A 16,858-nucleotide genomic window follows, 5' to 3' on the forward strand; every position below is an offset into this window, starting at 1 on the left:
TTTATAAATATATATTGATGGATTAAATGAATGGACGACTCAGTGGCAGACAGCTTCCTGATAGGTAATTGTGTGGTCATCCATTTTAGATCACATCGATTAGGTCCGAGTACTAATTAAATGGAGCACAGCTCCGAGGGATGGAGTTCCAAAGTGCGCATACCGCTAAAATGCAGTAGCAAGTTTCAAATATATTCGAAACAACGTATGGCATGTTAGGCTTTATAACTAGGGGTTAGACTATAAAGCAATCGAAGTTTTTCTTCAACTGTACAGAGATGTTGTAAGACTATATCTGGAGTAAACTAAGTTATAGTATATAATAGATTCATAGAAGTTTACAGCACGGAAGGAGGCAATTTCGGCCCATCCTGTCCGCATCACCGTTTTCCAGCCTAATCCCACTTTCAAGCTCTTGGTCCATAACCCTGCACGTTACGGCCCATCAGACTCACATCCAAATACTTTTTAAATGTGCTAAAGTTTTCTGCCTCTACCAGTCTTTCAGGCAGTGCGTTTTAGACAACCACTATTATCTGTCTGTGGAAATTTCCCGTCACATCTCCTGTAAACCTTCTCCAATTACTATAAATATGTGTCCGCTGGTTGTTGAGCGCTCTGCTATATCTAGATTGCCATTATATCTAGTCCACTTTTGGGCACGGCCCCTTAGAAATGATAGGCTGGATTGGAATATGTATAGTTCATAATCACCAGAATATTAACAGGATGCCACGGGTTAAATTATGAGGTGAGATTACATGGACTAGGCCTGTACTCCCTGGAATATAGAAGGTTTAGTGGTGATTTGATTGAGATTTTTAATGTTTTGAAACGAATTAATAAGATAGATAGAGATAAACCTTTTTTTCACTGTTCGTGGGGGAGTTTACGACAATGTTAAAATCAGAGGCAGTATATTCGACAGAGAAGTTATGAAAATTGTCTTCACGCAAAGGGTGATGGATTTATCTTCTACAAAAGGCAGGATATACTTGCTCAATTAAAAATGTTAATTTTTGATTAATACCTTTTGCTAGACACTCGTTAAAATGATGTGGACCCAATGCAGATAGATTGAGTTAAGATCGAGCTCAGCTAAGAATTAAGAGAATGGCGAATAGGCACAAAGAGCGAAATGGCCTAATCCTGTTCCTATGTTCAGTCAATTGGCAGAACGCCTATTATAAATAAAAAAATGTTGTCTTGATGGGTGAATTAAAAATATATTATTTGCAGAGATTATGGACTGCTTCCACGCTTTCATAACAAGCACGCATTAAGATTAATTGTCAAACCAGTTGTTTGAACATCAACCAGAAGCAGAGACGCATCAGTTGGATTTTAATTCCATCGCATTAACATTTCGGCCATCTTGCTCATGGGCACGCTGCAATGCAGTGCTTGGAAATTCGGCAGACTCATAATGTAGTTTTCAGCGCAGAGCAAACTACACGCCTCCATACTCTGCAAACGTGAGAGGATATATACATTGGCTTTAACGATGGATGGTGAAAAGCTGAACCGCAAAAGCACAGCATTTAGGCAAATAACGCAATGAACTCATCGTCCGTAACTGGACAAGAAAGCCCCTTGCTTGAACCCACAGAACATGTAATCTTCCCGTCAACACTGAACATCTATGAATGAATAATGTTAAAATGCACGTCAACCAATTAGTATCAGCAAGTTCAGACTGAACCAGCGCTTAAGGGATAACTCATAAGGTATGGAATAAACTGATGTGGGGAGCGATGGAGAGAGTGACAGAGAGAAAAACCATATTTGGACAGATAAACAGATTCCCAATGAGAATAGCGCACATAAATTGACTGCAACTGAAGTAGACATATAGCGAGACTGACACACGGAAAGAAAGTTAGATTCAGAGAGAAATAGAATGAATGATAGAGAGAGAAAAAGAGAACCAGCACACTAAATGTGAGAAAATCCCTGCCGGCACGGCCGGGAATTAAATCCATGAACTGACGATTAAAGGTGAAAACACAAGCTCACTGAGAGAAAGGATTGTAGCATCACAGAAGCATGGAATGAGACTCTTTCCCCAGAGCTCGGCAAACTGTTCGCCATCAACTATTTATCCAATTCCCTTCTAGAGATGGTCACCCCGTTGCTTAAGAGCGTGCAGGTAGAGAGGGAGAGGGTGATCAGCAGAGAGAATAGGAGGACTAGGCAGGTAGTGCACGAGCCCTGGAGTCCATCTCGTTCGCCAACAGATATTATCTTCTGAGTACCGGTGTGGAGATAGTGCCTCTGGCAAGTGCAGCCAGATCCAAATCCTGCACAGGGGAGGAGGGAGAAGAACGGAATAGCTTAATGATATGTGCTTCAATAATCAGGGGAGCAGATAGGCGTTTCTGCCACCGCAGACGTGACACCAGAATAATATGTTGCCTTCCTGGGGGCAAGGATGTCACCGAGCGGCTGCAGGACATTCTGATGGAGAAGGGTGATCAGTCAGCGGTCATTGTCCATATTGTTACCAATGACATAGGTGGAAAGAGGGGTGAGGTCGTGTAGGCAGAGTTTGGGGAGCTACGCGAGAGGTCAGAAAGCAGGAACTGAAAGGTAGTAATCTCCAGAATACTCCAGGTGCCAAGAACTAGTGAGTAGAGGAATAGGAGGACAGAGCACGTGAATGCATGGCTGGAGAGATGGTGCAGGAGGATGGGCTTTAGTTTCCTGAAACATTCGGACTGATTGTCGCGGAGTTGGGGCCTGTACAAGTCGGACGGGTTGCCCCTCAACAGAGCCGGGACTAGTAACCTATCATTGTGGCGGGCCGGCAGGAGTCGGTGGTTGCTCGTGCTGTTGGGGAATGTTTAAACTAGTTTGGCAGGGGGATGGGAACCTTAGAATAGATTCAATAGGGAGGGGAGTAGAGTTGGAATTAAAAAGCAAAAAGGTAGAAAGTGAGTTTGTAGGACAGAGGAAACAAGCAGGAAAAAAGGGTAAAAAACAAATTTAAAAAGCATTTTTTCTAAATGCACATAGCATTCGTAACAAAACAGATGAGTGACGGAACAAATAGATAAAAATGAGTATGATCTGAAAGACATTACAGAGACGTGGTTGTAAGGTGATCAGGACTGGAAATAAATATTCAGGGGTATTTGACATTTCGGAAGGACAGACAAAAAGGAAAAGCCGGTGGGGTAACACTGTTAATAAACGATGGGATCAGTGTTGGTGAGAAACGAGAGGATCAAGTGGTTGAATCAGTTTTGGTGGAGATAAGAAACAATAACGGGAAAAAGCCGCTGTTGGGCGTAGTGCATAGGCCCCCTACCAGTAGCTACACGGTTGGACGGAGTATAAATCAAGAAATAATGGAGCCTTGTAAACAAAAGAACGGCAATAATCATCGGGGCATTTAATCTTTATATTTACTGGATAAAATTAATTGGTCAAGGTAGACTTGAGGAGGCGTTCAGAGAGTGTATCCGGGATAGTTTATTTCTACTGTACATGCTACCACAACTCGGGAGCAGGCTATCTTAGCTCTAGTACTGTATAATGAGACAGGATTAATAAATGATCTCGTAGTAAAAGATCGTATAGGATTGAGTCACCACAATATGGTTGAATTTCAAATTCAGTTGGAGGGAGATAAATTTGGTTCTCCAACCAGTGTCCTCAGCTTAAATGAAGGGGACTACAAAGGTATGATGGCAGAGGTGGATAAAGTATACTGTGAAATTAGCCTAAGGTGTGGGATGGTTAATGAGCAGTGCAGACATTTAAGGAGATATTTTATAACTCGGAACAAAAATTTACCCAATAAGAAGGAAATGCTGTAAGAGAAGGGAAACCATCCGTGTCTAACTAACGAAATAATGGAGGGTATCAAATTGAAATCAAAGGTATACATGCGGCCAAGACAAGTGGGAGACGAGAGCAGCGGATTTGGGATTTTTTTTAAGCCAGCAGAGAATGATTAAAAAAATGATTAAAGAGGGAAGATAGATAATGAAAGTAAACCAGTAGGAAATATAAAAACAGATAGTAAGAGTTTCTACAAATTCATAAAAATGAAAGGAATGGCTAATTTAAATGTTGGTCCCCTGGTGGATGACACTGGGGAATTAATATTGGAGAACAGGGAAATGGCAGAGACGTTGAACCAATATTTTGTATTGGCCTTTACAGTAGATGACACTAAAAACATCCCAATAGTGGATAATCAAGCGGATATAGGCAGGGATGAACTTAATACTATCACTATCACGAACGAAGTAATGCTAGTAAAATAATTGCATTAAAGGCAGACAAGTCCCCTGGATCTGATGGTTTTCATCCGAGGGTCTTAAGAGAAGTGGCTGCAGAGGTAATGGATGCATTTGTTATAATTTCTCAAAATCCTTGGATTCAGAGGCGGTTAGAGCGAATTGGGAAACGGCAAATGTAACGCCCCTTAAAAACGAGACAAGCAAAAAACAGGAAACTATAGATCAGTTATCCTTACATCTGCCGTTGCGAAAATGCTGGAATCCATTATTAAGGAAGCAGTAGCGGGACATTTTGAAAAGCATGATTCAATCAAGCAGAATCAGCATGGATTCATGAAAAGGAAATCATGTTTAACAAATTTTCTGGAGTTTTTGAGGATGTAAGGTGAGGATAAGCGGACACCAGTCGATATGGTGTATTTAGATTTCCAGAAGGCATATGATAATGTGCCACATATTAGGTTACTGCACCAGATAACAGCTCACGGGGTTGCGAGTAAAATATTCGCATCGATAGAGGCTTTGCTAAAAAACAGAAAACAGAGCATCGGGATAAATGCGTAATTTTCCATTTGGCAAATTGTGACTAGTGGGTTCAAGCAGGTATCAGTGCTCGGACCTCAATTATTTACACTCTATATTAACGATTTGCATGACAGGACCGAGTGTAAAGGAGCTAAGTTTGCTGATGATACAAAGATGGGTAGGAAAGCAAATTCTGAGCTGCACAAAAACAAAAAACTGCAAAGGGATATAGACAGGTGAAGTGAGTGGGCAACAGTTTGTCAGTTCCAATATAATGTGTGACAATGTGACGTTACCAAGTGTGGCAGAAAGAATAGAAAAGCAAATTAAATTTAAATGGAGAAAAGTTGCAAAGTGCGGCAGTACAGGACACCTGGGGGTCGTTGTGCTTGAAACATAAAAATGAGTATGCAGGTACAGCAATTGATCAGGAAGGCAAATGGAATGTGCGTTTATTGCAAGTGAGATGGTTTATAAAAGCAAATTAGACCTGCTACTATTGTTCCGGGTATTACTGAGGCCACACCTGGAGTACTGCGTACAATTGTAGTCTCCTTATTTAAGGAAGGATATACTTGGAGACTGTTCAGAAAAAATTCACTCAGTTGATTTCGGAGATGAGGGGGATTGACTTATGAAGATAGGTTAAGTTGGTTGGGGCTATCCAGTCTGGAGTTCAGAATAATGAGAAGTAATCTTATCGAAACTTATAAGATAATGAGGACGCTTGACAAGGTGGATGCAGAGAGCATATTTGCACTCATAGGGGAAACGAAAACTAGGGGACATAGCCTTAGAATAAGGGACCGCCCATTTATAAGCACATAAGAACATATGAAATATGAGCAGCAATAGACCTTACGGCCCCTCGAGTCTGCACGACTATTTAATACGATAATTGCTGATCGGATCATGGACTCAGGTCCACGTCCCTGCCCGCTCCCCATAACCCCTGTAATACCAACATTTAATGTGAAATATGTCTGTTTTCTCACATGTCGGGCGGCTGTGAGAAGCGGAACTTTGAGTAAAAGATGGCGATTCTCGGCCGGGATTGGGAACCTGGACCTCTCGCAATTCAAATGTGACCATCCCAAAGCAAGAATCATACCCCTAGCCCAACGAGCCGCCAATAGCGGAGAGCGTAGCTCTCAGATTCTTACGGTAGTGAGAAAAGATATTCGACCCATCGTGCTTGCGCTGTCCCTCAGAGACCTATCCAATTAGACCCCCTCTCCACAGTCCGACAAATGTTATTCCTTTGACGAAAATATCATTAATTTGAGACATGACATGAGCAAAGTGCAGCATCCTTGTCAGAAAAAGGGGAATTTGGCGATGTGGTTAACAAAACCATCAGGGGGTTGTCAAAGCTGTAACAAAATAACGACGAGAATGAGATTCGAACACATACATGCAGAGTACAATTGATCAGCAGTCCATCGCTTTCACTTCTCGATCACCTCGTCGCCGATTCACCACAGCGTCAGCCATTCAATTTCCTGCTTTTTGTATGCAAGCAGAAAGAACGAGCAAGAAAGTCCACTTCACAGCTTGCTCTGCCCACACAACCAGATCGACAATGATGAAAACGTGCCCGTCGATTCTCAAAGCAAGCAGACTTGATTTATTACAGATGAGTGACTGGAAGAGATGGTTGGTTTTTCCGCAGAATCACAACAAAGCATATAAAATTTCACGCAGCAAATTAATTGACGGCGGTAGGACTCAAATCTGCAATCCTCTGATAACGTCGCCATTGCAATCGAAGTTAGATGCTCTATCCATTACATCACGCAACCTCGATCATCAGCGCAAAAAATGCTGTTGTGTCTATTGGGAGCAAATTCGGGGCAACTGCGATATCAAGAATTGGATTAGGAAAAGATGAGCATATTTCGAGTAACTGAACAGATGCACTGCAATTTGGGTGCGCACCGGCGCAGGCAAACCCCATGTAACCCCATGTAAAACAATTCATCCATCGTAGTTCAAATCACACACCTTTTAAACTATACCGGATGATGCAGGATTATGAGAAAATTCGTTTTAAAGGGACAGATTATGAACAGGAAATGACAACCATCCCTCTTAAACAGACACAGAATGATCCGCGACTACAAGCACATCCCTTTTACACAGATGCAGAATGACCCTTGACTGACAGCATTTCCCTTCTAAAAGAATAAAGTGAGATTTCTATCATCCCTGATTGCAATTGTGCAGTGTGTGAATGAGCGTGGGGGTCAGGAACACGCGGGGCTGAAACGATCATTGAAACCAGAGGTGATAGACAGGCAGGAAGGACTGAGGGTCAGAAAACCAACCCAGACAAAAAGCCAATTTACAAATATATATATATATATTTAACATTTAAAAAAATAAATACATTTAAATTTTATTTTTGAAAGATTGAATTTGATTTGTTTGAAATAAATAAATAATTGATTCATTATCTAGATTTTTTTCGATTGAATGAAGGCTGTGTGACTGGAAGAATTCCATTGCAAATGAGCGGGTGCAGTCAGTAAATATCCAATCACAATTGCACCAGAATCTTGCTGTAATAAACACTGAGCATTTATTACGCAGAGTCTTAAAATACACTCTGTGAAACGAGAAATGCTGAAATTTCATCACACGCAAAGCACAAAATCTGATTCAATTTTGGCAGGCTCTCTCTTGCTATGTATTTCCCTCAGTTTGAAACAGAATGTGCCAAGTTGTCCATGGTGATTGCAATAATTATTACTCATTCACAGAATGTTATGAAATTAATTTAATTTAATTAGCTTTATTTTAATTGATTTAATCCCAGAACGGGCATCGAACCTGTGCTGACGAGGATAGAGCGCTGCATCCTAACCACTAGTTGGCGGTTACAGGGGTGAGTAAACGTTGATGCCGAGAACTCGTGAACCAGTCAAGCGGCCTCTGTGAGAATGTTTAAAGGGAGAATGTTCAAAGTAAACTTGTCGCAACAGCACTGAACTGCAATAAAAAAATACAGCCAAAGCCTGTATTTTTCCCCGGCAGACATTGCGGAAATTAAACGGCGGAAGTTAACCGTTTGAAGATTGAATGTCTTTTGGAACTGGCTCATTTTATTAATTGTAAAAGATATGTTATTCTTAAAGACTTGGATATTTTATTGCAGTCCTGTGGTGTTGCGACTTTACCAGAACAACAACAATTTAGCTCCCAGATTAATGCGTGGTATCCGCATTGGTTTCAAAACCCACAAACTGGTGCTTTGGGATTAAAATATCGGACCGTATCTGGATTGCATTGTTGACGCTTCACGTCAATCAAATTTAATCGTAACCCCGTCATCAGAAATCTTTCCAGAGATGCTGGCTGAGTATATCCAACATTTTCCGATTTAATTTTAGATTTACAGGATTCGCAGTACTTTGCTTTTGAGACTAAAAAGTAACATAAGTTGACGTCATTGGGTATTCAAAAGTCAGCACCTTTCTGTAACTGCAACCGTGAGTCATGCGTGCTGTATATCCTCCCTGCTGCCAGGTAAAGAACATCACTGAGTGGGTGCAGAACATTCTGAGAGGTGAAGGGGAGCAGCCGTGATCTATGTGCTAACCAATGACAGAAGGAAACAAGGGGATGAGTTCCTTCAGTCAGAGTTTCAAGTGCAATTGAGAAAATTACTGAGCAGGACAACAAAGGTATTCTATGTATTATTCCCAGTGCCTCGCGCTATTGAATTTAGAAATTGCATCGTGTGTCTGGATAAACGGTGCACGAGGTCGGGCTACATAATCGTGGGGCTTTGGGACCAGATCTGGCGCAGGAGGGACCTGTTACCGGGTTGGGTTGTCGGGTTGTACATCAATAGAGCTCGCGCTAAGGGTAACTACTGGGGCGGGTGAGCATTTGAACTAATTTGGCAGTGGATTTGTGTACCAGGATGAAACATCTGTAGATGTTGTTATTATGCCTTTATTCATATAATCCAGATGATTATTATATATCAACTATAGCACTGAATGTGGCCTCAGACAGCACATTTCAGGCCAGCCTTGGGAAACGATATACCACGGCCCGCCCAAACCTTCCCTTACACCGAGCACAAGCAGAGGAAACACAGGCACAGCAGAATTTGCTGAGGACTGTAGAGAGTAAAATGTTCTTTGATCAGTGATAGCACTAAATATATTCTGGTGTCTCTGTGTCAAGTGGCAATTTGTTCTGTGGGATATAAATAAAGTTTGTATATCTGTTTTAGTGTTTATATATTTGAATGCAACAAAGTTATTTATAATAGTATTGTGGGGCATCTGTATTTTGTATAAATGTATTTTCTGTGTGTTCCTTTGTATGTATGTTACTTGTAAACACCTCGCAAATAAACGTAAATACAATTGTAGCACAGCGATAATTAGAGATAAATTCAGTAAAAAAACAGGCATAAAAACAAATACATTTATAATAAAACAGATATGAACGCAAACAATTTGATTATCAAGGTTCCACACAATTTAATTTACAACTCACATATAGATGCACAAATATATTTATATATTTCACCCAAGGACATCCAAATTCATGGCAAATAACAAAACATTACACACAAAAATAAAACACGTCTATGGCGAAAATCTATGGAGTCTCAATAACTGAAGGCTTCTTGCAGAGAGCCGGCACAGACACGGTGGGATGAACAGCTTCCTTCTGTGTTGACTGATTCGATGATTCCTTATCTTCCTAGTCTTCTTGCTTGTAAGATAGGTTGAACAGATAGCTGTATGATGGGTGCTCTGATAGCATAGGCTGTGGCGCAATCGGTTAGCGCGCGGTGATTATATGACAGTGTAGGCCTGCGAAATGCCGAGTTTGTGAATTCGAACTTTTGCATGTGATGTTTGTCCTTTTCAGAGTCAGAGGCCGTTTTCTATTTATCCATTTAGTTTTGTCTCTTCCGCCAAGTACCACGGTGCTGTCTGTCTCTCTCACTACGGTTATCTCAGTGGCAATCTGTGGGCTATTTCTAAATGAAAACCCGTGCCTGTTCCTGACATGTAATAATTGAGAATCAAACAATTCCTCATCTGACACTGCGGAACTCATGAGCCAACATTTATAACAAGATATAGTTTATTGTCAATGTAACATTCCATCTTGAGTTATATAGGTTCAATTCTGACCAAACCCAAACTATGATCTCAACGTGTTTCCAATAAACCGCTTTTTAATGTATTGTCGCATGCGCTACCATTGTAGCTGAAGGAGTTCCACAATTAATAAACATAGAAATCAAGCAATGAAACGGCAGAGATGGTTTTGAGACTGCAGAATGCCCTCGCGCAGAGCAACATTCAAACAAGGTTTAAAAACTGGCAGCGTGCAGGAGGAAGGGAGGAGGGGAAAGTGAACCACAGAAAAGCCACGGGAGTTTTGGAAGCTTCGGGAGCTTTTCTTTGACCACAACATAGTTGCGCACGGCACGGATGTTGTTGCTGTTAAATATGAATAAAATGCAACGTTTGCTTGCAGCTGTTTCTGTTTCGGTCACTTTTAACTGACTAATTCTTAATTCCATTTGCCTGCGATGATTCCATAAATTTTTGTATCCTTTCCAAACAAAAATCGATCAATGTGAAACTTCAAAATTTCAATTGACCCCAGCCTCAATAGATTTTTAGGCGAGGATTTATAAGACAGGTGGAAAAGGCAGCTGCATAATAGGAGCATCAACACCACACCGCATCTGCATGTACTTATAGAGGTGGAATCGGATCGGGCGCAGTACCTATATGGTAATACAAGCCCCGGAAAAGCCGAGGTTGTGAGTTCGAGCTTTACTGAGAAGAGCTGATGGTTTTGATTGTGACATTTCCACAATAATCGAAAGTACAATTGATGTATCTCCCAACATAATCGACGTTTCACTGTTTTATTCTAGCACTTAGTTTCCTTTTGCACACAATATTGTAACGGAGGATGAGAGTTGAAATTAGATATTGGATGGAGTGGAGGCGTTTTGACATTTAATCAATAACTCTAATGTAAAGAATAATGTACCGGAAACACACTCGATTTCAAAGGGAAGATATATAAAGGCATTGGTTATGTCCACATATTTCCTGCACCAAATCCAATAGAAACAAGGATTTTCCTGAACATTTCGCTGAAAATGTTGTGCTTAGTGTTGCAATGGCTCGTGTATTGGACTTCTCGCTGATTCTGTTCGAGTCCCATCAAAGTCCAATTGTAATTTAATAGAATGGTTACCGCACAGCAGGAGGCCATTCGTCCCATCGAGAGCGTGCCAGCTCTCAGCTAGTCCCACTCCCCTCTCCTTTCCCCATAGCCCTGCAGGACAGGGTTGGCTGGTTCTGAGACTGGAAAGAAATTGTTTGCAGCAAAACACAACTGTCTGCGATAACCAAAAGGTTTAATGTTTTGGCCCTGAAATCCACTCAGGTTTACCTGCTCGCGACTACAATGTGTAAAGCTCCATTCATTGCTCGAATAAATAAGAGCTCCAGTTGCGGACTGCATTTCCCTAGCTCAGAGCCTGAGAGATCGCCAGGGAGCGAAGCACGTTTAAACCGTCGCCCAATTATGTTTTATGCTTTTACAACATTTCAAGAGAGCAAAAGAATTTCCCCTCAAGATGCAATGACCTTTTCTGACATTGGCTTCGCATGCATCTTTCTGTCTCTCCCTGTCTCTGCCTCTTGTATTTCTCAGCTTTTCGCTGATTAATTTCTCAGGCGTCAATCGACGGCCTGGGCTGATCTAACCTGCAACAAGGGCAGAAATGGTAAAGAAAGATGCGCACAGTCGGAAAGGAATGGTGTAAATTTGGGGCAAAAATGTTCACAGATATGTCCCTTTGCGCTCGCAGTGAAAGAAAGCAGCACCGATTATAGTTGTCTTCAGGTAGAGTGTACATTATGAGAATGCCGAGACAGACGACAATAAAGAGCTAGTCATGCTGCAAATTCTTATTTGATAATACAGGTAACATATTTAAGATTAGTTTTGTAAACATATTCCAATATTGTTGACTTGTAATAGTCATCAATTCTCGCACGGCAGTTGGACGCCTGTGTCCCGTTGGAAAGCTGCCAGAAATAACATGCAGAACATTGACTTTCTGCTGAGCAGACCATGAGCCTCCTTCTTGAAAATGGTTTTCCAGTCCCGCTAAGAGGGGATTAAGCATCATGGGATTTGAGTGGAACTGTGCCCACTTGCATAGCAGGACCTGTAGGGGTCATTTCCCCTTCCTTAAAGAACAGTAATGACACACTTGCAGAATTTGCTCGCACCACTCGCAATTCGCCCCAAGGATGAGCCGAGCCGATCACGTGGAGTTAATACAATTCCTACAGTCAGTAAATACAGTTGGCATATCAAGAAAATATAAGAAATCACCGTGACTTAGTCACAGAGCGCGCAGCTTAATGGATAAGGTATGTTATCAGGAAATTACAGTTTTGATGTGATTTTGATTCAAAGCCAATTTATGTCATATTCAGTCAAATGCTTGGAAGGTTTATCAGCAACTAACGCTTAACAACGTAGATGAGCATAATCGATTAGCAGTCCATTGCCTTAACCTCTCCTCTGCCATCTAGCACAACTCGGCTATTCCATTTCTTTTTGCATCCGTACAGAACTACGCTGCAAAATGTCCCCTTCACGACGTGTCCTGTCTCTGCACCCAGATCGACAATGTTGAAAATGTACTATCAGCTTCTGTAAGCAAACGGCGTTTAGTTACTACAGGATGGCTGTGAAATGTCTCCTCAAAAAATGAGGTGCGGGCCCCTTTTAAATAGACCAGGCAGCTGGACACGCCGTTTTCAAAACAGACCAAATGCAGAACTCTCTACAGTTAGACCACATTAGGCGTACTGCGTTCAATACTGGTCGCCATATTAAAAAGAAGATAGCGAGGCTCTGGATAGGGTGCGGAGAAGATCGTATACTATCAGGAAAGAATCGACAGGCTTAATTTATTTTGTATTGAAACGAGAAGTCTGAGGGGTGACCTAATAGAGCGCTTTAATATCCTGAAAGGTTTTGACAGAGTAGATACAGAGTGTTTTCACTTGTGGGGAAGAGTATTACGAGAGACCATCATTTTAGAAAAATCAGCAACAAATCAAATTTGGAATTAAGAAGAATCTTCTTTGGCCAGAGAGTGGTAAGAATGTAGAACTTACTACCACCAGACAGGTGGAATCAAATATTATAGATGCATGTAAGGAGCCGTTAGATAAATAAATGAGGGACAACTGAATGGAGGGCTATGCTGATAGTGCTCGATGCGGAAAGAGGGGAGGATGCTCCAGTGGACAACAACGTCGACATTGACAGGTTGGGCCGAAAAGCCGGTTTTTGCACTGAATATCCTATATGATATCATGAATTCGGCACCTATGAGTCCATTTCAAAACCAACATCTCGCAACTTTCAGACCTAGAGGAAATAACACTGATTAATATTCTGGGCTTACAGTCTTTCAAAAAGATGTCAAGATTTATGCTCCTTAAAACCGACCTCTTTGACCAAGTTTTGGGCAACTGCCATAATTTCTCTTTTATGTGGCTCGGTGTCAGCGTTATTTAATTTTATTTAAGCTGTTGTGGAGCACCCTCTGAAGTCCAACTATGTTACAGGCGCTACATAAATGCAAGTTGTTGTTTTTGTTGTAATATTTCATCATTGTCTCCGTTTCAAGATGCAAAGAAAACGTGCTCGTTGAGTAGGCATGCAGCATACTTGCCTTTATTAGCCGAGGTATATTGTACAATACAAGTGAAGTTATGCTTGAACTATGTAAAACATTATTTGGGCCACAGCTAGAGTACTGCGTACACATCAGTATAGGAAAGATGTAATTGAACGAGAGAGGGTGCAAAAGAGATTTACGAGGATGTTGCATGGACTGGAGAATTTTATCTATGTGTAATGATTCGATAGGCTGGGTTTGTTTTCATTGGAACATTGGGAGCTGAGGGGAAACATTATTGATGTGTTCATAATTCTGAGGGGCCGAAAGAGAGTGGATGGGAAGGAACTATATTTTTGATCACAATGGTCAACAAATAGGGGAGATAGATTTAAAGTCATTGGTGGCAAGTTGAGAGGGGAATTGACGGGTAGTGGCTTCACCCAGAGCAAGTTGGGAGTCTGGAACTCACTGCCTGAAAGGATGGGAGAGGCAGAAACCCTCACCGCATTTAAAACGCGCTTGGATATGCACTTGAAATGCAATAACCTACAGGGCTACGGACCAAAAGCTGGAACATGGGATTCCTCTGGGTAGCTCTTTGTTGGCCGGCGTTGACCGAATGGGCCGAAATATCCTTCTTCCCTGCTGTAAATAATCATGATTCTATGATTCAGTTCTAAGCGAGGATCTAACTACAAGTAAGCCGGACGTGGAGACTTTATGAGTAGAATTAAGAGATAGGAAAGGATTTAAGACAATAGTGGAAGTTGTATATATACCCCCTAGTCGCAGCTGTGAAGCAATAGAATGTATATATGTAGAGATTAGACAAGCGTGTATTCAAGACATTGTGGTTTTAATATGTGATTTAAATTTTCATATATATTGGGATAATCGGACTAGCACCTGTCAGAAAAATTGTGAATTTCATGAGTGTGTCCGGGCTAGTTCTATAACAATATGTTCCAGAACGAACAAGGGGCATGCCAATTTACATTTAGTAATGAGTAACGACCGGATTTATTCAACAGCCAAAGGGTAAGAGAAAATGTATTTAATAGCGATCAAAACATGATCGACTTCAACGTAACGTTTGACAGGGAGATACATGAAACAGCTACTACCAATCTAGATTTCTGCAAGACCGACTTCAAGGGGCTGAGAGAGAGACTTTCCAGAATACACTGGGAAAAATCTGTTATTGGTAAAACGACAGGAGGTGTTAAAAATAATTAAAAGTAATAAAAAATCAATTTATCCCCCTGAGGGGCCAAAGAAAACAGGCATGGACGACTAAAGAGGTAACGGACCACTGTAAACGGACACAAATGCGAAAAATAGCACAGACCCTGGTGAATGGGAAAGGTACAAAGAAGAGCAAAGGGACACAAAGCAGATAGTAAGTGGTACAAAGAGGGAGATTGAAAATAACCGATTGGTGAAATGAACAGACACATAGCAGATGTAACTTAACGCAGAGAATTATGAAGTGAAACATTTTGGTAGGATGAGGAGAGGCAATGTGAATTAATGATACAATTTTAACGGGGCCAGATTTATACATGAAAATTTAAATCCCCATTTAAGCATCTGCCTGTGGATATCAATGATCCTGAAACCAGTCATATTGCTCCCTGTATTGTATTAACCAACTCTAAACGTACAATTTTAAAGAGGGGGCAGGATTTGGAAGACATGGGGATGTTTCCTTTGTTAATAGACGAATAGAGTCTAAAAACAAGGAAGTTATGCTAAACAATTATAAAACACTTATGAGGTCTTAGCTGGAATGTTGCGTGGGGAACACGCTTCAGGGAAGAAGTCAAGCCCTTGGAGAGGGTGCAGAATACATTTACTAGAATACTGCCAGAGTTGGGGACCTCATTTATACGAAGAGACTGGAGAAGCTGGGATTTTTCTCCTTAGAATAGAAAATGTTAAGAGGCGATATATGGCGCTAGTTCAAAATTATGAAGTGTTTTGATAGTGAAAAAGGAAAAAGCTTCAAAATATGACATTTAAAGTGATAAAATATCGATCGGCACAGATGGGGGTCGAACCCATGATCTTCGGTTTACGAGACCGACGCCTTACCACTTGGCCACCGCGCCCTGATGAACTGTGTGACTGGCGTCGTATTGTTACCGAATCCCACATCATTTCAATTCGGTTGTACAAACACAGACGCATATGCAAAGACATAAAGTGGGAAAATGGAACGGGCAAATGACCAGCGCCATTTATTTGAAACTATCATAAAAAATTTCATAAAATCATACATACCGATGGAGAGTACTTGGTCCATCGTACTCTTGAACGAGCTATCCAATTATTCCCAGATCTTTCCACAACGCCCTGCAAAATGTGCCTCTTGAAGCATTTATCCAATTCCATTTTGAGGGTTAATATTGAATCTGCAGTGCTACGGGGAAATAACAGGGTGGTAAGACGAGCTGAGAGTCAGCACGGGCTCAACGGGCCGAACTGCCTTCATCCATGCTGAAACAATTCTATGAATCGATGACTCCATGATTCACCAACTTTTCAGCAGTGCATTACAGATCAAAGCTTAAAAAAAAACATTTCTCCTTCACTTTTATCTGTTTCCTCTGTTGTCCTCTGGATGTTGACAGGACTGGATAGTTTTGGGTATGGAGAAAGATTGGGGTTGTTTTCTTCGGAACAGATGAGGATAAAGGGTGACATAATTGACGTGTATAACATTATGCGGGGCCGAGATAGTGTGCATAAGAAACACCTGTACCCCTGAGCAGAGAGGTCAATAACCAGGGGGCATAGATTTAAAGTAATTGGTAAAAGGATTACACGAGAGTCGAGGAGAAATGTTTTCGCCCAGAATTAATTTGGGTCTGGAACTCATTGACTGAAAAGTTGGTGGAGACACAATCCTCATCACATTTAATTCGTACTTGTATATGGATTGAATCGCCCTAATCTGCAACGCTACAGATCAAAAGCTGGGAAGTGCGATTAGGCTTGATAGCTCTTTTGATTGGCGGAAATAGGATGTGCCGAATCCTCTCCTTCCCTGACGCAAACTTCTCCGATTCTTTGATTCTATGAGGTGGGGAATGCTCTTTTGTTTCCTGCACATATCTCTATCCCACCATCGATGGGATCTTGCTGTGTGATAATTGGCTGCCGTATTGCCCAACAGCACATCCAGTGACTACACTTCAAGAAGTACTTCATTTTTGGTAAAGCACGTTTTAATAAAAATATTAATTCAGTGCATGTGGGCGTAGCTAGCAAGGCTGATATGTATTGCCCAACCCGAATTGCGTTTGAGAAGATAGTGATGAACAAACTTCGTGGACCACTGCAGTACTTGGATATGCACTTGATGGCTACG

The 16,858-nt window shown here is 41.3% G+C and overlaps 1 non-coding gene across 1 annotated transcript; it reads right to left on the reverse strand.

The window, feature by feature from the left end:
• Nucleotides 1-15,524: 15,524 nt before the first annotated feature.
• Nucleotides 15,525-15,596, reverse strand: trnat-cgu (transfer RNA threonine (anticodon CGU)). The gene has a single exon. It is a non-coding gene; the product is annotated as a tRNA-Thr (tRNA).
• Between the last annotated feature and the right edge of the window lie 1,262 nt (nucleotides 15,597-16,858).

This window comes from Pristiophorus japonicus, unplaced genomic scaffold, assembly GCF_044704955.1.
Source record: "Pristiophorus japonicus isolate sPriJap1 unplaced genomic scaffold, sPriJap1.hap1 HAP1_SCAFFOLD_42, whole genome shotgun sequence".
Taxonomy (NCBI): Eukaryota; Metazoa; Chordata; class Chondrichthyes; family Pristiophoridae; genus Pristiophorus; species Pristiophorus japonicus.